This window comes from Macrobrachium nipponense, chromosome 6 (genome assembly GCF_015104395.2).
Source record: "Macrobrachium nipponense isolate FS-2020 chromosome 6, ASM1510439v2, whole genome shotgun sequence".
NCBI classification, from domain to species: domain Eukaryota; kingdom Metazoa; phylum Arthropoda; class Malacostraca; order Decapoda; family Palaemonidae; genus Macrobrachium; species Macrobrachium nipponense.
Window position 1 is genome coordinate 21,093,728 of NC_061108.1, and position 25,786 is coordinate 21,119,513.

The 25,786-nt window shown below is 36.6% G+C and overlaps 1 protein-coding gene across 1 annotated transcript in view; it reads left to right on the forward strand.

The window, feature by feature from the left end:
* Nucleotides 1–13,199: 13,199 nt before the first annotated feature.
* Nucleotides 13,200–25,786, forward strand: part of LOC135216018 (uncharacterized) — a 40,446-nt gene continuing 27,859 nt past the window's right edge. Inside the window, exon 1 of the mRNA XM_064250956.1 lies at nt 13,200–13,300. The gene's annotated coding sequence lies outside the window, so the exon portion shown is untranslated. The remainder of the gene's footprint in view (nt 13,301–25,786) is intronic.

A 25,786-nucleotide genomic window follows, 5' to 3' on the forward strand; every position in this document is an offset into this window, starting at 1 on the left:
ATCCAAATTGATCCAGAACTTTGGAACAATAAAAAAGAAAGGATCGTGACTTGACTTGTTGATTTTCTCGTTTAACTATTTACGAGAGTGGAAATTTTCGTTATCATCGGTATTACTGAATGAAAAGGAAAAGTCTTATATTTATACTGTTTATAAAAACATCCTTTTTGGCGTAAAGTGGGAGGGACACTGATTTTTTTTTTATTTATTAAAATAGCTTTCTGATAGTCGGGAACTTCAGAGTCTGATGAAAAACTAATAAAAAAAATCAACGTTAATTATGCATGTGATGTTAAGCTCCATTATACTGCAGATGTCATGGCCAAAGCATTAAAAAGAGTTTTCGAAGCTATATTCCTGTATATGATTGCTTGCTGAGTTCACAAACATCCTAGGAAAGATGACTGCACGTTGCAAGCCAGACATTGTCCTCTTAACTATATGAAATTTTGTATATATTCATTCAATATCTAAATATACAGCCGGCAAATAATATGAGTTTTCACATTTTTCAGTCTACTTAAATCAAGATAATTAGCACTTAGAACACTAATGAACAACAGTTCACAGTAATCTACAACTGCTTAGAAAATATTATCCATGCAGAATAAAAATAAATATAAAACTGGTCGCAAGCTACCAGGAATCAATTAGCCTTGAACACATCCAAATGCCAGTCCAAAGAGTCCAAATCGTCTGAAATCATCTTCGTGATATCAGACCAGAAACAGTCTTGGACCAACACAAACAATAAGCAGTGGTTGTTACCTTCCAGTCAGAGTCGAGTAAACGCCCATGATCTGGAGAAAAATAACTTCACTTAAAAATATAATTTTCGCAATCAGTTTGGTCTTCCTTGCAAGACTGAGTCACTTGTAAATCTACTCGACAACAAGCCTGGTGGCTGACAATGTTTTACGCTAACATTCTGGTGGAAGATTCAAGAACCATTAAAAACGCCAAGTAGCAACTCTTGGACCAACCCAGAGAGAAAACAACAGGTTCTGAGGAGTACTGAGAGATCTTTACCTTTGCAAGGAGTAACGGACATCTTTACCGACAGCTAGAAATTTCTTACATAAAATTGGGATATTAATACTTTGGCAGATACAGCAAATTATTCCCGAGACGATGTTAAGTTCCATTACATGGTCATGGAATATATGGCATTGGACACTGTTTTGGAACTTCTAAAAAATTGTACGTACCCGGCTGTAATTTGCCGACTGCCTGGAAATGAAAACCTCCCAAGGTGAAATCGTATCAATGAGTGTAGAAAGCTTTTGATATTTGACCCTATTGCTGATGCGAGCTTTTTCGCTTGTAAAGCCGTATTCTATGGAAAATATTTTAGGACACTAAAAAAAATGATTGATGCCAGATATAATGACAAGATTTTCATTACTATTGGGCTATGATCAAAATCTCTAGGACTATGTGCCCGTTTTCTTTATAGGTTGTATCCGGAGCCTAACAACTGAAATAAAATAAGACCAATGTATCAGAGTCCAAAATTTGTTGGTTTTTCAACTTACAACTACATTGGGCCTGCACCTTATTCAACATACAACTACATTAGGGCCTGCACCTTCTAACCATGGAAGGGAATGAGGAATTGTGCGTCCGGCTTACTCTCGATGACCTCCTTAAAGGGTCCCTAAGGATCCATTAGGCGCCGCAACTTGGTCTCATGCATAGTTATGCGAAACAGTACAGACTCTTACATAGAGAAGGAAGATGAATAACACTAAAAATCTCCATTTTCATTACAAAACTGTAATTACCTCAAAATTACCAAAATTCTGTGGGTTAAACTCATTTAACTGAAAATGCAGTTTAATTTTATTCATTAGAACATTTTGTCCTTGACCAATATATACATTCTTTTCCACACTGATGGAGTTCCACGTTGGCCGAGTGCATTTCGCGCTCGGCTGCCAATCTGGTGGTCCGAAGTTCGATTCTCGGCTCGGCCAACGCGGAACCAGAGGAATTTATTTCTGGTGACAGAATTTCATTTCTCGATACAATGTGGTTCGGATCTCACAATAAGCTGTAGGTCCCGTTGCTAGGTAACAAATTGGTTCCTAGTCACGTAAAGATATCTAATTCTTCGTGCCAGCCCTAGGAGAGCTGTTAATCAGCTCAGTGGGCTGGTAAAACTAAGATATACTTACCTTTTTTCCACACTGGTACATGCGATATTTTCTCTCTTATTCACTCTAATGTTATACCTGCAATTTATGCCACCTTTTCCCTGTCAATTACCTTCGTGTCTGTACCCCTGGGTACAACCATCCTTGTTGGATCTAAAATCCAGTTAGACACTCGCCTATGACTCTCCCAGAGACTCGTATCTCTCACTCTCAAGATGTCGCGCACTCTTCTTCCACTTCTCCCAAAGTCTTGCTGACACTGCTAACGCTACAATTTCCCTAACTCTTCATATTCTTGACCACATCGATCCCATCACATCTTGTCCTCCCCAGTCCTACTTATCTTGCCCTCCAACATATGTTCCATTAAGTGCCACAATATTCAACTGTCTTTCCTAAAGATATCAGATATCCTGTATTTCCCCTCTTCTCCACATACATCGAATCCTAAGGATTTTAAATTTAATCTGTACTCGGATTTATTGCCAAAGGAATACGGGCAAGTGGCTGTGATTCGCATATCATCAATATGCAATACGCCTAGAGAGCTATCTTTCTACCTTGTACACTAAATGAGTGCTAATGGTCAAATACTTGTTTGTCTTAGGAGGGAGATTCATTTACTTCTGACTTGAAACGCTAATTTCATCTTAAATCACTCATTCTTCCTAGAGCACAAGTGTCCAGGTTATAATGCTCATTACGGTCACAGTAGCATTGAATACCTGACATACATACATACATATACATACACACACATATATATATATATATATATATATATATATATATAATATATATATATATATATATATATATATCAAACTATTAAAACCATAAGTACATTTTATTAATTTCATTTATAGCGCTATTACTTATAAAGAGAGCAATGCTCGGACCCGAGTGAAAATACCAAATGCTGAAACTTTGGCGAGAATTTCTTTGCGATATATTATTCCGAAGAATCTATCTTCATGGCATATATCATTACTATGATTCCATTAACACTTGTAATTACTTCATTCATAATCAACTTGTCGCAAATCCCTATCTTCTTTCATCCATACATTCGATTAAGGTTTTACACTGTCTAGGACCATTTCTGTAAGTCTTGCACCTGAAAATATATGGTGTTCAGGGGATTTACCCGTATTGTTATTCCGATTACAGCTTACCCTTTTGGCACAGAAGCTCTGACAAACACATGGGATTCGTCTGTGTGGTAGACGCAGGCCATCCAGCTTCTTAATTCACCGCACGTTATATTCTAGTATACTTACCGGTGTCATCAGGTAATAGTGCGCGCCTTTGGACTGTATTACCTTTCCTGTTTTCTTTCTATTACAGGACATTTTCGTTGACCTTCAACCATGTGCTCAAGATTAATCTATCACAAATTAAAAAGAAACGTCTTTTTCCCTAACTATCTTCGACTTCCGACTATTATTGAATCGTCTCTAAAAAACCAGCTGCCATTGTGATCGTAGCCGTGATTTGTGACTCTTTCTAATCCAGAAAGCATTATAAAAGGCTTATAGTACATTGATACCTGAGCGTAAAGATAGGCACTTCACAAGTGTCAAATTTGGAAAACTACTCCTAACAACCATATATATATATATATATATATATATATATATATATATATATATATATATATATATATATATATATATATGTATATAATGATATATATACATAAATATAATATATATTATATATATATATATAATAATTATCATAATATATATATACACCCACACACACCACACATAATATATAATATATCAATATAGATATGTGTTATTATAATATATATATATATATAATCCATTACAGATTCAAAGCCACATACTAGATATTAATATTTGTTCCTTCTACAGATATTACCTTCAAAGAACCTCTCTAAGCTAGAAAGTTATTTAAGTACCAAACATATTAATACCAGAGTACCATACATACATTGTCATAGCCTCAGTGTAAAGCTACGGGAGTCAAGGGTACTTAAGAAATCTCAAAATATCAAACTGCCACTGATAACCAAATTGCCTAATATAAATCTTTTAGTGTGAGTTCCAATGAAGTAAAAATGAGCCTAAAATACATACACACACACACACATCACATATATATATATATATATATATATATATATATATATATATATATATATATATTTGTGTGTGTGTGTTGACAAGCCTCCTTCTGACACTTGTTCTAACCTTTTGCCTCATAAGAGCATGAAATAAAGCAAGCAATGGAGGAATTGAATTTGGAACGTTGCTTGAGTTAGAACGGAAACTTCAAGAGTACAGTAGAAGTGTTGTTTTGATTTTTGAGATGTATTTGGACTCATCATCTATCCCCTTTTGCCATACCGATTTCTCCAGCATGAAAATGCGAACGGGCCATTAGCCAACCACAGAAATGTCATTTTGTGATAATTTACGAAGGATACATATTTATATTTCCTGTTCACATGAGGAGGGGCCCGTTTCGTCCGTTGTCGTTTCCAAAGAATTTAAAGTAGGGCCAGTTCGTAAAGTCTTTCCAAAACAAAATCTTTACCCTCGACCTGGCTGTAAATATATATATGTATATATATATATATATATATATATATATATATATAATAATTATAACAGATAAAGTAGGAAGATATGGAGGGAAGAGGTTTGCTGGAGGAAGATGCCTTTGATAGAAGGCAGTGGAGAGGGCGCATCAGGCAACCGACCCCTTAATGTAGGCATAACGGTGGAAAAGAAATATATATATATATATATATATATTATATATATATATATATATATATACATATATATATATATATATATATATATATATATATATATATATATATATATATATATGTATGAAAAGGGAGTCTAACTTTAAGCACTTTTCATTGTAACATGTAGAGTTCTAAACGTTTTCCAAAAATTAAGATTTTTTTTTTTTCAAACTCTTGTCTCTTGTGTTTATCAGGCTGAAAACGGTGAACACTTTATTGAAAAGGAGCTGCAAAATTATTTTTTTACTTGACAATGAACAAGACAATCATGAGATAGCCCTCATATAGCATATCAAATGGACTTGCATTCACAGAGTATGTAATTCGAACCAGATACACTAATGTACGAAAGATGAAAAATTCCATATACACAACCAGTCTGGCTACATTAACAAAAACTTATGTGACTATGAAAACTTCACAGCACCCATGCATCTGGCATTCAGCCCCGTCCCCTACGGCGCTCCTGATTGGCTTCTGATCAGCCAGTCACAGAGCTGGAAACTCACCAGTCTCTTCCAACCGTCACCAAATACACATCTCCGCTCCGACCTCTCCTGACATACATGTTTTTCATTACACACCAGTTTTACCCACAGGAAAGTAGTGCTACCCAATTTCATCTCTAAACAATGTCAAGCCAATGATTTAGGGATTATAATGATATATGAATTATGTACTTTGGTAAACAAAATGCTAAAATTTGTATAGTGAAATAAACATGAAATCTTAAAAATATATTCTTTCATTCCTTACATGACATCACAGGGCATTCATCATTTATTGTCTTGTGTTTCATACATTATCGATGTTTAGTGATGAAATTGGGAAACACTACTTTTCGGGAAAAGCTGGGGTGCCATGAAAGTTATAACTTCTGAAGGGAATGTTCATCAGGAGAGGTCGGAGCGAAGATGTTTACTTGGTGACGGTTGGGAGAGACTGGCGAGTTAGCAGCCGTAACTGGCTGATCACTAGACAATCAGGAGCGTCGTAAGGGACAGACGGGGCTGGATACCAGATGCACGGGTACTATGAATTTTTTTTATAGCATGGAATGAATAGAGTACATAAATATTGAATGGGGTGGTGATTCAGGCTCTATTTATAAAAGAACTGAAACTCAGCTGACTGATAACAAGACTTAATTGTGATAAACTTATAAACATTCCTGATACACTTATTTTTATATATATTTGTTCTGAATAACTTGTTCCTTAGATATTGTAATTGACATTGTATTTGTATTTTAATCTTGTATTAAGAAGAATCGCATCTGATTCAATGTGACACTTATGCTGCAAGATGTCAATTCGTTTGTATATTGTTCTTCTATGTGAATAATCAGCTCAGTGGTCTGGTTAAACAATTCTAACAAGAATAATGTCCATGAATTCGTTGCCCCTCTACTGAAAAATGTGCGAAGAAGTAGTCTAACTACCCTGAAGATTAGACAGGTCTAATTGCCATATGTAAGTACGTGATGGTATTTTACCTCCAATAATTTTTTTCAGAACGATGTGGAAAAATATTTAGTGAAGTACAAGGATGACCAATGATTCATTGGTGAGGAAACAAATGTGCATCTTCAGAAGTTTAGACGAATCCAGTAAAAAATGATAAATGCAAGATGTCATCTTCCATTCAACAAGAACTGTGCAATCCAATATATGTTTTAACGAATAATTATACACTATTCCTTTCATATTTACATATCAATTGAAAAAAAAAAACCAACTTCCATAGTGGGGACTGGAACACATGGACTATGAAGAAGAAAATAAATCTTCCCCAGTTCAATCAAACAAACAAACAAACACACACACACACACACATATATATATATATATATATATATATATATATATTATATATATATATATATATATATATATATATATATATATATATATCCGCCGAATTCAAGTACATTTTGCTATAGCAGCAACTGACCAATTTTCGTAATATAATGTTTTAGCATAAATTAAAAATACATATATATGTATATATATATATATGGCGTGCACGTGTGAGCTCGGGCGTGCGTGTATTACACTAATCAGGTGTTAAAATGAAAACGCTGTGAAGAGAGAAGCAACAAAACAGACCGTCCTTACTGGTTAATTCAAGGTTGAACGGGGCTAGATTGCGACACCGTCCCTCTTCCCTCGACCTTTTTTAGCTTTTTGTAAAAGTAGACTAAAAGTAAACTACTGAGGCTAGAGGGTTGCAAATTGGTATGCTGATCATCCACCCTCCAATCATCAAACAAACCAAATTGCAGCGCTCTAGCCTTAGGAGTTTTTATTAGTTTTCTGTACAATAAAACTAATGAGATGGCAATTTGTCTGTCCGTCCGCACTTTTTCTGTCCGTCCTCAGGTCTTAAAAACTACTGAGGCTAGAGGGTTGCAAATTCGTATGTTGATCATCCACCCACCAATCATCAAACATACTAAACTGCAACCCTTTAGCCTCAGTAGTTTTTTTCGTTATCAGGCGTCTGGCAACGCAATAGGACCACCGGGCCATGATTGAAAGTTTCATGAGCAAGGCTCAATCAGCATTATATACTTTATGAAAACATGATTGGGCTGAAGAAACTTCAGCGCATCTTTTTTACTCGTTTTCTTTTCTATTTCCCCATAGGATTGATCTTTATACCGACCTTCAATCTACTGTTTCATAAGTGTGCGTTTCTCTTGTGCCGACCACTTTCCTCTATAGAATTGTACTAACTATACTCTGTTTTTTTTCCATCTGTCCACCCGCCTGTGGTGTTTGCGTATGGTAGCACTGCGTCCCGGGCTTCAGATAGTTACGCTATGTGTAAGTTTTAGGTAAATAAAAGGATATCTGGGTGTACATTTGTAACTGAAAAGTGTTTTAATAATTTACTGTATGCGAATTACACCGTTAATATTCGAAATAGGATATTGCTACAATTGTTGAATGTAAGCTGAATGTAACTATCTAAAGCCTGGGACGCAGTGTTACCATATGCAAACACCACAGGCGGGTGGACAGATGAAAAAAAACAAGTATACAACGCTTTCTATATTAATTTATAAACAACACAAAAAGCCACCGAGTCTAGAATCTACAGAGCCCGTGCAGTTATGTGTATGGGTCACTGGCCATAACTTTCATGCATAATTCGAAGCACGTGCATATGTAAATTCAAGTAAAATCTCGTAGAGCAGTTCTCCCCCTCACCCTACGAACGCACGATATATTCAAACGGGGTATGTTAGGCAATGAGGAACCTTCAACGTAATATCCCTGTATTCATCACTTAAAATTAGCAGTGGTTGTAGTAGTAGTATCAGTTACAGGCCTCATTGTAAGCCGTTGCTACAAAGAGGAAAAAAGAAAAAAAAGAGAGAAAAAAAACAGCAAATGTGGCAGTCGCGTATTTCAGTCGGTGTAGGTAACTAATCCAAGCGTTGACCACATTCGGAGTTGCTTAACTCCGCTGATCGGAAGATCACCGGTGTAATAGAGTAGTAGGTAGTGCCGTCACTTCCGGCAATATTGTAACCAGTGACGAGAGCTATTACATCCTGTATCATCTAATAAATCAGAGTAGAAAGAGAAATCATCGCCGACTGAAATGCAGTGGGTGTCATAATAACAGTCACTTTTTGACCAGAGGTCTACAAGTATTGTGCTTCATAATAAATATAAACTTTTTTTCTTGAACGAACCACCTGGCATGACTGCACCTTTCATCCACACGTCTTCATTCTCGACTCTCCCTCTCTCTCTCTCTCTCTCTCTCTCTTGCCCGTACAGGTGCTACCTTCCTCCCTCTTCCGTCACGTGGGCAGCCCTTAATGCTGGGGTCACACATTCACGTATCACGACGGCGTATGCCCACGTATGTGGATCGTGGGCATCATCGCGGTGAAATGACCTTGAATAGCTGGTAAAAAGGACACGGGCTAACGGACGTAAAGCCAGCACCGTAAATTGCGCCGCAAATGTACGCGCAAAGAAAGCAAGGTCGGACGTCTACCTGAAAGTAACGCCGATATTGTAATGTTCTATGTACGTCAACTTCACGTCAAGACCACGCCCACCGTTGTGGTGCCGTAGGGTACAAAAGGGCGGGCCTGTGAACAGAGCTTGCCGTTCAGTAAACAATCATTGTAACAGCTCGTCTCGTCGTTGTTTTCCTACAAATTTATCTATTTTAGTTTTATGGTAACTTTTTGATAGTAGCCATCTGTAATATATATAATATGTAATTAATGTAACATCACAAATAAATGAACATAGGATAAGTACTATAATAAGAACTAAGCACTAGAATTTTCTTGCTTCGATTTTACCATTCAGACATACACTTAAGACATATAATACTGTGACTATGGGGCGATTTATATTTAAGCGAATATAGAATAACTTCAAATAACTTATCAAACGTTCTTGGAAATAAATAGGAATTCTACCTATTCAAGATAATATTTTTTAGATGTATATAAGAATTCCTCTCAGATATTTACATTATTTGTTACACCATTATTGTAAGACTGCTATTCAGAAGAAATGAATGTCTTCGACAAGGGAACGTTCTGTCCCTCGTCAATGGAAAGTTTCCGTGTCGCTGTCATCAGTCAGAATCTCATCCAACTCCGACTCCTGTAGGTGGAAGTTGACATTTTCCCTGTCCTGAATGTCTGCAGGAGTGGTTGTAGGAGTGGCTGTAGGAGTCTTTTCCGGGCCGAAAGAAGGTCCTGCAAGATGTTGATGGTCCCTTCCTTGGTCGTTTTAGGAGGTTCGGCATCTTGAAGGGCGCTGTGGAGAGCTTGAAGGAAACTGCTGGTCTTGGGAGACGGAAACAACAGCTGACCTGAGGGCGCCGACCTGACCTTTTATACCACGCTACAGCGTTGCCATGTCGTACAGGGTTGTAAATGTGTGAATCGGTTTCGCCGTAGGCTACAGCGCAATTAGGAGGCCCGCGTGCTTCGCCGCGGAAAGAAAACAACGACGGCGAACGATGCTGGTGACCCTAGCGCTTACCCCGCAGCAGTCACCGTGGCTCCCACGTGCAATGCCTGGAGCTACGTCAGGTGACATTTGGCGTGACCACCCACGACTTGTTTTGAACATTTCAAAACTGGAGTGGGCTACGGCGACCTAGTGGGCGGAGCTTAGCGCCCGGACGACCCGTCGCCGTTCGTCTACGATTTTACGTGGAGCAGCCGACGCCGCCGGGTCAAATACCCTCACGCTGAGAGACGCCTTTCCACCACGCGCCCAGAAACCCAATGCGCTCCCAGCTAATCTGATATTTTGTCCTTGACTGGCTGCGCAATAGCGTATTTTCTCACACAACCACTGCTAAAGAAAGGCCTTCCCTTCCAAGCTTTAGTTATTAACTAAAAGTTGTTGAAAAAGTTCACGGTGCATCACCGTTAGGAAGCCTTCTTACGGTTTTAGGCGAAAAGACTGCATATTGAACAGACGATACGGTAAGGCAGCCCTAATGGCACTCCGTCTAGGAATTCTTGTTCGGGGAAGATGAATACCGATTCCGACCTTTCCGGTTGGCCCCGCAGTTAGAAGACTTCAGACTACTGTTGGACTCGTTTGATTCTCCCATTTTCTTCTGTCTTCAGAACGTCCTGTTTTCGATGTCTTCAAATCCTTCCTCTTACGAATTTCTCTCCCTTTCTATTGGCTGCTTGATCGATTTCATTACATAGCACCAATACCTTTGGTATTGATATTGGTAGTCCCATTACGGCAGGAGTTACTTTTAACAGCTATCTCTACGGGTTTCGCATTTCCATTCGCCATTAACACAATAAAGAAAGGCCCATCAGAATGTATGTCTTGTGTATTTGTAAGACTAGTTACTAGTTCCATACCTGATGTGAAATTTACATAATGAAATGAAGTCCACGCCGGGCTTGAAAGATTCATGAAGCTTCGATAAGGATATTAATTGGATTTTATTTTATTTTGTACATTTTGGATATTACATGATCTGACGAAAGCTGTTTGATTGAATACATTTTTCCTTATTCATGTATGTAGCCATTTCCTTTGAGAAATACTAATGGATGGTCATGAGAGAGAGAGAGAGAGAGAGAGAGAGGAGAGAGAGAGAGAGAGAGAGAGAGAGAGAGAGAGAGAGAATTTTAAAAAAGAAGCATTACGATTAAAAGCAGATCTATTTTAATCAGAAAAAAGTGGAACTAATATACCTAACAAAGGAAGAACTATGCCAGTTAATTGTAACCTGCTATCTGTTTGCTACTAGGAAGCTTTCCAGCACAACGCCATCAAGGTTTCGCTCTTGAACTGTGTCGCTGCTGAAAGCAACAATTATTTACTATTAAGCCAACGGGAACTGCAGTGATCCTTCACTGTCTTATTGCATACTCTAAAAAGACAATAAAACTTAACTTTATAAAGACAGAGAAACATAGTATGCAAGTTCATATTTCCAAAATAAGAGTCAATTTATTCTTCTGACGATAATGGTGTTGTGCGTTTTTTTTTTTTAGGGTGAAGCGCGAGTGTTTGGGGTAAAACGAAAGACCCTAAACACGCAATTTCCCACGAAGTCCAGGAAGAAACTTGTCTGCATTCCTAACTTCATCAAGAAGACGAAAAAAGCTTCACCGGCCAGGGAGCCTTGTGGTTTAATCATCACTTCTCTTTTGACTGCGCTATTCACTACATGCGCACCCTCACGATGTTTATGGTTGGACAGACAACACTGGAAAAACCATAGAGTGGAGAGAGAAGGAGAGAAAGAAAGATCCTGCATTCCAGGTGCAGCGTTCATATTGACATCTATAGTCAATGATGCAACAATGATATCTAGTCAATGATAAAATATTTACATCTTAGTCAATGATGCAACAATGATATCTAGTCAATGATAAAATATTTACATCTTAGTCAATGATGCAATATTGACATCTCAATGATGCAATATTGACACCTATAGCTAATGATGTAATACTGACATCTCAATGATGCAATATTGACATCTAGTCAATGATGCAATATTGACATCTAGTCAATGATGCAATATTGACATCTCAATGATGCAATATTGACATCTATAGTCAATGATGCAGTAATTGACTATTCTCAATGATGCAATATTGACATCTAATCGTCCCATGAGGCCAAATATTGAACATCTAATCCAATGATGCACTAGTGAACATATGAATGCAATATTGACATCCATAGTCAATAAGCAATATTGACATCTATAGTCAATGATGTAATATTGACATTTCAATGATGCAATATAGACATCTCAAGGATGCAATATTGACATCTATAGTCAATAATGCAATATTGACATCTATGGTCAATGAAGCAATATCTATAGTCAATGAAGCAATATTGACATCTATAGTCACTGATGCAATATTGACATCTCAATGATGCAATATTGACATCTCAATGATACAATATTGACATCTAATCAATGATGCAATATTGACATCTAATCAATGATGCAATATTGACATCTAATCAATGATGCAATATTGACATGTAATCAATGATGCAATATTCACATCTATAGTCAATGATGCTATAGTGACATCTCAATGATGCTATATTGACATCTAGTTACTGATGCAATATTGACATCTCAATGATGCAATATTGACAACTCAATGATGAAATATTGACATACAGTAAATAATGCAATATTGACATCTAGTTAATGATGCAATATTGACATCTCAAGGATGCAAAAGAAGTTGTTTCAATTCGAATTTTTACTCCCAGATTTATCATAAGACGGAAATCTTTCTAAGAAATTCAAGAAACTGTTCTAGGCACAGTAAGATGTAAAAGTGATGTTAATGTAAGGAAATCTACCAATGCTTGGAATTGAACATAGGCAAGAAAACATACATGTAGAGTTCATATTAATGTGACAATATAGTTTAGAGAGACCCCCAATTTTTCAACATTAAAACGACTTCTGATAACAAACTCCAAAGGATAAACTCAAAACCGGTTCGAAGTTCTACACAAATGTGATAAATTGTTTTGACCGTAACACAAGACAAATATATTATTCTCATGGACGCTAAACTGTTGAACACTTGCAGATCACGTAATGGTTTGTTCAAAACCGTCAAATGGGGGGGGGAGGCATTCCTTCCCACCTTTCCAACCCCGCCATCATCCCCAATTATTCAGCCGGGCGGATTTGCGCCCCTTGAATGGGGGACACAACTTATAAGTAGGTTAGTGGATAACCTCACCTACTTGGATTCTTACTCAGTTGGACAGTCGACCGGGAAGGACGAGGAACATCCTCTGGAGTTACTCTGCCTCTCACTGCATTTGTTGACGTTCCGGTACGCCCTCAGGTTATATTTTACTCGTTCTGGCTTCTGTGGTTCTTTCTCTCTTGAGCTTCAAAGGTATTGCTGAGAGTTATATCTCCTGCGACGTGTTTTTCATAATGTTTAAACTGTCTGGGCTTTGGTCATACCATGTTGCTTGTTTGGGGAGGGAGGGTGAGGTTCATCGTTTCCATAACGGAAATTTTTTCCGATTTGAGGACCTTTCACGTTCAAAAATACCGAAAAGTGATGCACCTGAAACAATCAGGTAATACAAAACCAGGAAAAGAAATAATAAAAAAAACTATCCCAGTATTACAGAAATGGGAATGGCGAAATAAACTTATTACATTTTATGGATTCGTCTTTCACTTGGAAAGATTTTGATATTGAAACTTTGGCACTGATGTAAACACATCATTATCTCTGTGAGGTTTTAGTGAAAATCTTCATCCTTTTCAAACCAAATACAAGTTTAATATTAAGTACAAAAGCACTGGCGTAGAATGAAGAGTGCAAAGTAATATTTTTTTTTTTTACCTCGTCGCAAATAGCCAGAGCGATATTTACCTTGACTTGCACTAAGTTTAGTCTCAAAAAAATGCAATCGAACAGCGTAAACATGACATCTATACAAGTATATATATATATATATATATAGATATATATAGTATATATATATATATATATATATATATATATATATATATATATATATATATACACAAGTGCGCATATGGCAGAACAAGATGTTCTTTTACCTGATGCAAAATGAACTGCCCAAAATGAACTGTGGTACTTTTCCAATCGAAAAATATTTTTAAGCCAACTTTATTTTACGGAGACAGTTAGGTTCCTACAAGTACTCCAAATGTGTTGGAAAACATAGGACACGATTTTCTTTTAATTCTGAATGTCCGACACACTTCCTCGAATTAAGCCTCCTAAGTTCCAGTTACCGTTAAACGGAGGCAGTTCTCTTGGCAGTGTTATTTACGGACATGCTCCTCATTTTTAGACGCTGCTCTCCCAGAAAATGTCGTCTTGCGCGTTATTTTTTTATAAGTTCTGTTAGTTACACTTTTAATCTTTTCCACATTTCTTTCATAAACGTTTTTTTTTTCTTACAAATACCGTTCTCTTCAAGCTTATAATCACATACGTATAAGATAACGTTGTGTATTTTTTATCATTCGGGAATAAATAAAGCAGACGACCAGAGGAGCTGAATCTATATAGTATTTTCTTACTGGTAAGATAACGCGTATTTCTAACCAAAGTAAGCGGGTGAAAACATCCCTTGCCTGTGACGATATTCCATTTTGAAACAGCCGAGGGTGGATATACATAATATACAAGCAAATTATTGTAAGCGTGTTGAATTTTATCTAAATAGAAAAAAAATACAATTAAATCTAGAAAATGATTTGTACTAACGGTTACGAATACGTACGAGAGCCACTAGAATATCCATTTAAAAGGAACAAAAAAATGCTACTTGAATAAATATAACTTGTGAAGAGACTCCAGCAACAAAGAATATACCTTGGCCAAAGGCTTCAGTTCTGACAACAATACCAGAATCTCAAGCGAGATTTCCAAGGATTTCGCGAGAGGGAGGTCCCGTATCACACTTGACTGCTATACACAAGAGGACGCGACTAGAGTGCATGATGATAAAGCACTATTCTCAGTCTTGCAAACAGCCCCAATACGAATCCCACCTGGAAAACAGAATGACCTCAATCACTTCTTTTCGGATTTCAAGGCTGTCAGAGGAAAGTGTATCTGAAGTAACTGAGAAATTGAGACGTCATTGCAATGACATCAATATACTCATAACATTAGTGAATGTGATCAATAGATCCTATAACAGAATTTGATCAAAATCTCATACGTTGATAATAATATATATGGTGATATTCATTTAGGTAATGACAACGCTGAAGGAAATACCGCTAATTGTAATGGTGATCTACATCGTAAACATTACATAAACATCTACATTAGTATTTTCTATGACAACATCCGCTCTGATTCGAGTTTTGAGGACAGGAAATCTGTTCCCGGATGGCCTCGTTCGCATACTTACAGGTTTATCTGGTCCCTCTAACCACTCCAACTATGGATTTGTTCCTTTCATTCAGTGTATATATTGGAACTAGTAGTAGTTCAATTTTCCACGGCGATCGGCGAAATAGCTCGCTCTTACTTTGGTAAAACGGCGCTGGTATTATCTTGCTTGCTATTCCTCCTTACTTAGTCTCTTCGACTTGAAATCTTTGCTTCTCGTTGATCTTACTAATGCAAGAATGTGTAGCGTCAAGTCCGAGTCACATTTACGCGTTTCACTATTATTATTATTATTATTATTATTATTATTATTATTATTATTATTATTATTATTATTATTATTATTATTATTATTATTTGCAGGTCCACAATGATACAGCTGTGTGAGTTGATGGTTCTTTAATAAATAGCAATAGCTTTCGAACCCTGCGCTACGTTCATTCACAGTCAAATGGGGATGACCCTAACACAAGGTTCGAAAGCTACTGTTTTTTATTAAAGAACTATCAACTCTCACACAGCTATATTATTGTGGACATGCAACCATTATCATCATTTTCGACAAGGAAAACTGTGCCAGATAGGCCTAAAAAGTATCGGATTATAAAATATATATGATCACAGTTATTCGTGCAAAGGATAAAAAAATCACTCACTGATGCTTGTAAATACAGATACCTTACGGATTCAAGAGTATGAGCCGGGTGCTCCTCGCTTTGTGACGCGCGTGGAATCGTTACTGATATAGTACACATAACCTATGATTAACATTCAGTACACGCATGGTTCCCTTAGATCAGTGATTCTTAAAAGGGGGAGAAAGGGGGGGGGGGGGGCTCCCCCAGTGGCTTCCAAGGGGCGAAAGCACTTCTTAATTTATAATGTTAATTACAAAACGGCCAAAACATAATCAGCTGAAATATGGCACAGTGCATACTTATCAAAAATGCAATAGCAATGAAACAAAAATCCATCATTCATCCATAAATTTTACATAGGCAGTGAAGTATAACAATATACAAATATTGAAAAAGAAACCCACAGTGTTACAAATAGGACCTGAAAGTACTCGAGTGTGGAGTAAAAAATAAAATGTAAATATTTATAAGTAAACAAGTATTACACAGTGATTTTGTGGGTTTCTTTTTCAATCTTCAGAAGAAAACTGAAAGAAGTTTTTGTTTGGTTCAGTATACAAATAGGCAACATATTTTTTATAGTTTATAGTTGGCAAACTTTTCAGGGGTAGGGGGCGTAGGATCTATACATAATGCAGAGGGGGACGCAAAGCTAAAAAGTTTAAGAACCACTCCTTAGGTATAGAGTGTGGACACTAGATGAATTCAGGTGTAAAAAATTGAAAAATGCGCCGAAGTTTCTTGGGCGCAACCAAGTTTGCTATACAGCGTGTGTGTGTGTGTGTAGTTTTTGGTGAATAGCCTTCATGAATGTATTGGGTTGTATAGAGGAGCTAATACTGTAAAACAGAATCATGCCGAATAACCAGGGATTTTCCATTGCTCTAAACTTCCGGCCTTCGTGAAGGTTCAAGAAGGATGACCAATGTTTAACAAGGGCTTCTCCAATTATTATCTAAACGGATATCAAGGGTTATTAGTTTTCTTACTGGTCGGGTGAATTCTCGGATGGTGATGTTGAGGCTAGTGTCGGAAATACGCTTTGGCTGTTTCTACCTTCGTTTTTGGTGTTCTGTATAAGAAAACTATTGCCTCTCCGTCTACACTTTTTCTGTCCGCCTTCAGATCTTAAAATCTACTGGGGCTATAAGGCTGCAAATTGGCGAGTTAATCATCCACCCTCCAATCATCTAATATACCGAATATTGCAGCCCTCTAGCCTCAGTAGATTTTATTTTGTTTAAGATTAAATTTGACTATAGTCGTGCTTCTGCCTATCTATCTGTCGGTGGTCTCGGTATAATGCTGTATGATTAGCATTCCATGAAACTTTAACCAAGGCCCGGCGGTGGCCTGTCCTATAAATTACCAGACGCACGATTATAGCCAAATTTAATCTTAAACAAATTAAAAAACTACTGAGGGTAGAGGGCTGCAATTCGGAATGTTTGATGATTGGAGGGTGGATGATTAACTCACCAATTTGCAGCCTTATAGCCTCAGTAGATTTTAAGATCTGAGGGTGGACAGAAAAAGTGTAGACGGAGAGGCAATAGTTTTCTTATACAGAAAACTGAAAACGAAGGTAAAGACAGCCAAGGCGTATTTTCGACACTAGCCTCAACATCACCATCCGAGATTTCATCCGACCAATAGGAAAACTAATAACCCTTGATATCCGTTTAGATAATAATTGGAGAAGCCCTTTCTAATCATTGGTTGTCCTTCTTGAACCTTCACGAAGGCCGGAAGTTTTGAGCAATGGAAAATCCCTGGTTACTCGGAATTATTTTATTTTACAGTATTAGCTCCTCTACGTATACAGCCTAATACATTCATGAAGAATATTCACGTAAAAACACACACATACACACACACACACACACACACACACATATATATAATATATATATATATATATATATATATATATACATATTTATTATATATATATATATATATATATATATATATATATATATATATATATATATATATATAATTCTATTTTTGTTTACATACGTTGTCTACGTTTCAAATGTGCAAGCAAATAACTGAAAAATATGGGGGAAGACAGAGAAATAAAATCTATAAATAACGAAATGGAAGGATTTCATGCAGAAAGGGAACTCGTTATTATAAATATCAAGAAACATAAAGTGGTTTACTCAACCTGCTTAATAACTTGGCATCACTGAATACATTTTTGATCGGTAATGCATTAAGCACATCTAGTTTATACTTTTCATTTCTTTTAGGTATCAAGCAAGATTATGTTCTCGTCACTGTTGGAATGTGATGCTCTCGTTTGATCTTCCCTCAATGAGTTCCGGTGTTTGTATTTGATATGATTTATCCCATCCTTAACATGTCATTTTGCAAAAGTATCATTGCTTCATGTCAGGGGTTCTGATCAGTATTCTTAACTTATTTCTTGATTGAATTAATATTCTTATATACTGGTACTGGTATCACAAATTGACTTAACTTGCGTCTATAAAAATAGAGGTCTTACCCAGCATGGCTTTTGACCAGTGATAGCTGACCCCAAAGTTTAATAAAGATAACCTCAACCCGTATTGAAATGATAAAGACTTCGTTTAACTCCTTTTGAACAATTTCTATTCTGATGCACAACGGTTTAGGCACAGACGCACAGTTTACGTAATGAAAACGACGTTCTGGATTTCCATCAAAGTTTGTTATCATTATTTCGTTTATTTTTGGTGTTTTAGCGAACATAATTCTATCAGAACACTGCTGTGGTACATAAGTTGCTATAAGAATTAACCAACGGAATGAATTTAGCTTTGAAAGTAATACAGTCCATAGTCAGGTGATGCAACTCTTGTTATGTTTATTCTCTATTCTCTTATGCAATATAAAGTAGCAGTTACATAGTATTGACCTCTGAGATCTAAAGTGGTCTATAATAACTAAGACTTCACTGATTAGCCGATGTCGTACCGTGCATCTTAAGGTGCGTCCACACAGTCGAATAATGTCAGACGGACAAACATTGTTACCAACTAACAATTGTCTGCCGGTCTTTGCCTTGTGAGCGGAGTAAAAACAGTGGTCTACAACCTCATCTGGTACCACTGTTTGTTGCCAGATCTACTTCCATCGTTTCAACGCTTATGACGTCATCCTACTTCGCCTATGATATGGTAACATTGTTTGTCCGTCAGACATTGTTCGACCGTGTGAACGCAACTTTAGGAACTTGTGACAAGACCTAAAGTTAATCTTTCAATTAAATTTTTTTTTTTTTTTTTTTTTTTTTTTTTTAACTCCGAAAAACAATACTAACGCTCCCTAAAATCTAGGTTTTATTTATGAGCTTTCTGTATCCAAAAGTTTCCAGTAGTTTGGTTTTACCCAGTCGAAAAAAACTTCTATTATGAGTCTGGATGGAAAATATGTTATACACCAAGATATAGCATACAACGACAGTAATCTTTACTGTAAGACGATGATAGTCTCCTTCGCCGGTGTTGTGTTAGTTTTTGCGGCTTCTTACACCAACGCAAGCCCTCTTTGCTAGAATGTTTCTGCCATTTCCAGACTCTCTCTCTCTCTCTCTCTCTCTCTCTCTCTCTCTCTCTCTCTCTATATATTATATATATATATATATATATATATATATATATACGTATATATGTATACATATATAATATATATGTATGATTATTAATATATATATATATATATATATTATATATATATATATATATATATATATATATATATATATATATATATATAAATGTAGTAGATCTTCAGTCATTTACTAAACTTTTCTTTTTTCAGTTTTTTTTTTTTCTCCTTGTCATTCATGAGCATTCTTTTTTGAAAACGTGGACTTGTCCTGCACGCTACTGACCTTTCCAGGCTTTTGCTTATTAGCTATAACTATACGTATTATCTCCACTTTTTCTGAAAACTCTATGGTTTATTGTTTGTTACTTCTTTAGCATTCATCGGTCAGTCTATCTCTCAAATGACAAATTTATTAATCAAATCCTTATCTCTTAATATTTTCTTGGACTGAATGATCTGAGGTGTACAGCGCCTGACCTGATATTCAGTTCAAAATTATTTTGTATTCGATTGATATGGTGTCAGCCATTTGTAATTTCTGCGCAACCACCGAGATCATTACATTTAATTAAAAGAAAATCATGATTCGCAAATAAAAATAAAAACAACGAATCATATCAACTGCATAGAACAAACGATGGAAAACAAAGCTACTTAAGCAATCTCAGTTCAAAATATGTCAGTCTAATATTTCAGACGTTCTATAACTATGATAACAATGGTGGAAAAATCTTTCGAAATGAAGGTCAAGCAATAAAATCGTTAAGACACAGCCAGATCCTGTGTACTACATTACCTATGGGTATAGTACAGAACACAAGCGACACAATCGACAATCGAATAACGAATAGACCGTTACTGACCCTTCCGGTGAACCGTTATTTTGAACGCGAAGCAAAAGAATTATGCAATTTATGAATGACGGATGTATCCTGCACCGAATAAGGTAGAGAATATGACCTAGCACGAATGCAAATGAGTACAAGGGCGCAGACCAAAAATCAATTAGAGTAATCAATACGTTCTGGCAGTCTTTTTCACACACATTTTTTTTAGCCTTTAAAAATACCAAGACGATTACTAATCTCTTCAAATTTCTAAATACTTAAGTTTTTCATGTTTTAATTAGTATTCTAGCTCCTTCACTACTGCATAAGCTACTTACGAATACTAGATACCGACAATAGGACATTTTTCTTTGAATAATTACAAAATGATCGTGATGTGCTGATGAATGGATAATAAGGAAATTAAGATCGTAATATTTGAGTAGACATCTGAAAAAGAGGCTAATCATTCATAACATGAATTCATCAATATTCATCCCAACTGCCACTCGTTCCCTGTCAGGGGTGTCTAACATGCCATCATAGATGGAATGTCCATAAATTATACGGATTTTCTTCCGTGTACGCAATTTATGCATGTACGAATAAAAGTTATGTATGAATATCAATGTTCTTCAATGCTTGAAAAACGAAACCCCATACACACTTTCTCCATCCATTGTATTCCGTACCTTTGTTCGTACTCTGTGCTCATTACCCGGTTTTTCTTGGATTTATCTCAAGTTCCATCTTTAGATATTCGTTGCATTCCAATAAGCAGCGCCTGTGAAATCTTGTGATGTTTTCTTTGCTGATTAAAGAAGCATCTGCATACTAAGCCTGTCGTGTTTCTATTCCAATCTAAACCTTCTCCTCCATTTCCGACTAACCTTTCTCATTATTATAAAAATCCACGGGAAGAGCAAACAACCAAAGAAACATTATATAACATAAACCAGACACACTCCACTCACTGTTTACGGCGAATTCAAGAAAGTTTTTGAATATTCACTTCGCATCTATTTCCCTCATGGATGCTTTTTTTTTATTAGCTTTAGATATTTAACGGGAATATCATAGTAGTGCAGGACTTTCCATAATAATAGTCTGTGGGTGCTTCCGTATGTCATCTTTTATCAGCTGTATGGAGGGAATGATCTGGATAGGCAAACATAGCTGCCGAATTATAGATGCAAACTGAACAAGGGAAGCTTCACTTCCGTCACTGCTACCGACTGCTTTCGGTAAACTCTGGAAGCAAGAGACAACAAAGTACCAGAGACCCTGCTTTTGTGACAGTACCTTTAAACCGAACACTTCCATGGGAATCCGTACCGTCACTAACTGGTTCGTCTGACACATCGAAATACAGAGTTATAACTTGTTCTTACTGTTTCTCCACTTTTGTAACAGAACTTTCTTTTTAAGGGCACCGCTTCTCTCAGTAACACATGACAATTCTCTTCACATTGTGAGGTCATGGCCTCTTCTCTGCATGTGTTTTATAGTCCAGGCTGTTTTATGTATCATCCATACCAGGCTAACTGTTACCCTGTACTCTGATGCTAATTTCAAGGTGGCATGATGAAGGGCAATGAAGACCTATAGCAGGAATAACAATAAAAATAATAAAATGACAGGCAATTCAGCATTATGTACATTCAACCAACATCTGGGGCTCCATTTCGATGATTCTCTTCTAGAGAATTTCAGTGTTATCGGATGCTTCTACCTTCTTTCTATAACAGTTGTCTTTCGTCCCAGAATTCCATCTGTGGCTTGCACATGAAAATAACCCTTTAAGTCTCAACCCCGTGCTAATATTCTCACTGTCAATGTACTTATGAGCTCCGCTCCTTCAATAACATTCTTCTATCTCTCAACCTTTCCTTTCCTTTAAGTGTGTTTGTTTGTTTGAATGGTGGTTTTACGTTGCATGGAACCAGTGGTTATTTATCAACGGGACTACATCGAGAGTGAACTTCTATCACCAGAAATACACATCTCTGACCCCTCAATGGAATGTACGAGAATCGAACTCGCGGCCACCAAAATGGCAGGCCAAGACCAAACCGATTACGCCACTGTTGCGCCTCCTCTCCTTCATTAACTTCACTGGGTTTCCACATTAATCTCGCGTCGAAAATGTTCCATGAACAAATCTGTCTTTTTTTCTCAATGCAAATATTAGATTCGGTACCTAAATGACTCCCCTTCTTTTTCCCAGTCGAATTCCATTCTGATCATCAAATAATAAAATTCCCAACCATTTCATCAACGTTCCGTGAACGAACTATTATTTTCGAACGATCATCCGAGTCGAATCAAGTCCATCACTAAATATAGAGGCTGATATTTGCAGGCCAATTTCAAAGATTTTCCTTGATGCTTTTAATTTGGTTCTTAATTGAATTCCGAACCCGAGTCTAAGCTGGGCTTCTTTTCATTAGATATTGTTATTGAGGTAAGCAATTCACTCACATTTTGCTGATGTCCATATTTAATTTTCAAAAAATTCCTACTGTAATGAAATGCTCTCTCTATCCCTTTCAGTGTTTAGTATATTGGAATATCTTCCTCTTTGACATTATAAACTGCTGTAGTCTTACTGTGGTGAAATAGCAATCTTCTTTTTACTCTTATCGTCCATTGATAACTTTTTTTTTTTACTTACTAAGATTACATCATTTGCATCAGATAGTCTCGCAGCTTCTAGGGGTGAAATAGCACATAATCTTTCGACTCCCATTCTCTATTAACAGCATCTTTTATCTATTTAGTTCACATCAAATGCATCCGGCAGTCTCGCGGCGTACTGTGGTGAAATGGCATCCTGCCAAGCCTTTTATATCTATTTAGTTGTTTCTGTATAAAAAAGAAATAAATAAAAAATTCTTCTTATACTGGTGAAAAAATCTCTTCCCTTCCCAGTAACATTTCCCACAATTTTGTAATCCTAGCCTTCCATTTATGTTCCAGCATGAATTCTTATCTCGGTCTTCCGATAAGGAGAGAGAGAGAGAGAGAAAGGGGGGAAAAAAAAAAACAGGCTTTCACTTTTCAATTATTCGCTCTCCGTGCAATTCCAGTGGTCTAATCCCCGGCATTTTCTAGAGGCAGGGTTCACCGTGACCTCTTCTTCCTGGAAACTAATTGGAGGTTGGGTCCGGGTAGCATTACAGAATTCTCCTAGAAGTTGGCAATTTTCTGGTCTTTCCATTGGTTACGAAAACTTGTGTCTTTCCTCCCTTTTTGGATGTGATGAAATTCCTTTAAATTTATATATATCTACACCACACATACATACATATATATATATTATATATATATATATATATATATATATATATATATATATATATTATAGTATATATATAAGTATATATATATATATATATTATTACTGCGTTATATTTCGGAAGCAACTGTTCCAATATATATATATATATATATATATATAATATATATATATATATATATATATATATAGATACACATTGCCAGTCTTGTTTCCACAGCATTTTCATATATACTTTATTAAGTGCGCTTCAGTCGTTTTCCTTCCCATCATTATCCTGAATCTTTCGTTACTGCTCTATCACCATTTGCAAGAGGCAGAAAGGGGGGAATAAAGACCCGGTATGCAAAGCTTCATTCCTATACGTTTGCCCCCTCATAAAATTCATTCATGGTTTTCATGTAGATATACCTCATTCTCTGACGTAGTTGGTACACACGTCTGCCGTACACACAGGCGAAATATGATCTTCAGGACATTCCAGTCCTTGTGTTCTGTTCGTAATCGCAAACATCCTCCGGCACGTTAGCTTACGCGTTTGATGAATGCCGACTGCATTGTGCTGACTCCACCATCCACCCATCGTTCCAAGTCAACACAAACCTTCCTCCGTTTCTACACAGGGAAAAGAAATCAAGTTAATTTCCATTTTTTTCTGGTGAAGTGTATTAAAATATGCATTTTCACTCTTCTTTCCAATTCAAATATCTAAAGGCGGAAGGCATATACGAGACTGGAAGAAGCCGAGACAATTAAGGAATATTAGCGTAGACATGGAATTTTAGATCACGGTCTAATCATGAGACGCCTAAATCTTTGGAAGTCCTTTTACATTATGTCAACCTATTTGTTCATTCATCCAGGCATACTACACACAACAATATATATACATATATATATATATATATATATATATATATATATTTACATGTATATATGATTATATAATATATATATATATATATATAGTATATATATACGTATGCATATATATATATATATATCTATATATATATATATATATGTATATATATAATAATATATGCAATATAAAAACACTGTATCGTGCTTCTAAGAAATCAATAGAGGGATCCACAGTAATATCCTTGTTTATCTAGATATAATATATTTATACAAAGCTTAAAGCTTTCGTCCATCCTCCTGTGGACTTGATCACTAAGCAAATGAGATATGGTATTGGTGAAGAATTCCAGATAAACATAAACAAACAGACAAAGAACATAAACAAGGTTAAAAAATTCGAACAAGTCATTGGGTCGTTTGCCTTTCCATAATTCGTTGTGATCTACGGGGCGGGACAAAGCGCCGGTCTTCTTCCTGAATGACATCTTGACGGTCGTTAACCGAAAAGGTAGTTTGTAGATTAGGCTCTGGAACGGGCGAAGGATGGTTATTTACATTATCAGATTGAAGGAGGCTGTACACATTTCTGAAGTTCTTTATTCTGGCCCTTTTGCAAATTTCTTCACTCAAAAGTAAATTGTTCTGTATTCCAGTATTCCCCTCAAAGGTGTCATTCAAAGTGATGAGAGCTCCTTCCACAATTCTCCTAGTGGTCCTATCCGCACTCTTATAAATAACTTTTCCTCCCTTGAAATCGATGGCATGATCGGAATCCCAAGCGCCATTGCTAAGCATGCTTGGGATTCCGATCATGCCATCGACTTCAAGGGAGGAAAAGTTATTTATAAGAGTGCGGATAGGACCACTAGGAGAATTGTGGAAGGAGTCTCATCACTTTGAATGACACCTTTGAGGGGAATACTGGAATACAGAACGAATTAATTTACTTTTGAGTGAAGAAATTTGCAAAAGGGCCAGAATAAAGAACTTCAGAAATGTGTACAGCCTCCTTCAATCTGATAATGTAAATAACCATCCTTGCGCCCGTTCCAGAGCCTAATCTACAAACTACCTTTTCGGTTAACGACCGTCAAGATGTCATTCAGGAAGAAGACCGGCGCTTTGTCCCGCCCCGTAGATCACAACGAATTATGGAAAGGCAAGCGACCCAGTGACTTGTTCGAATTTTTTAACC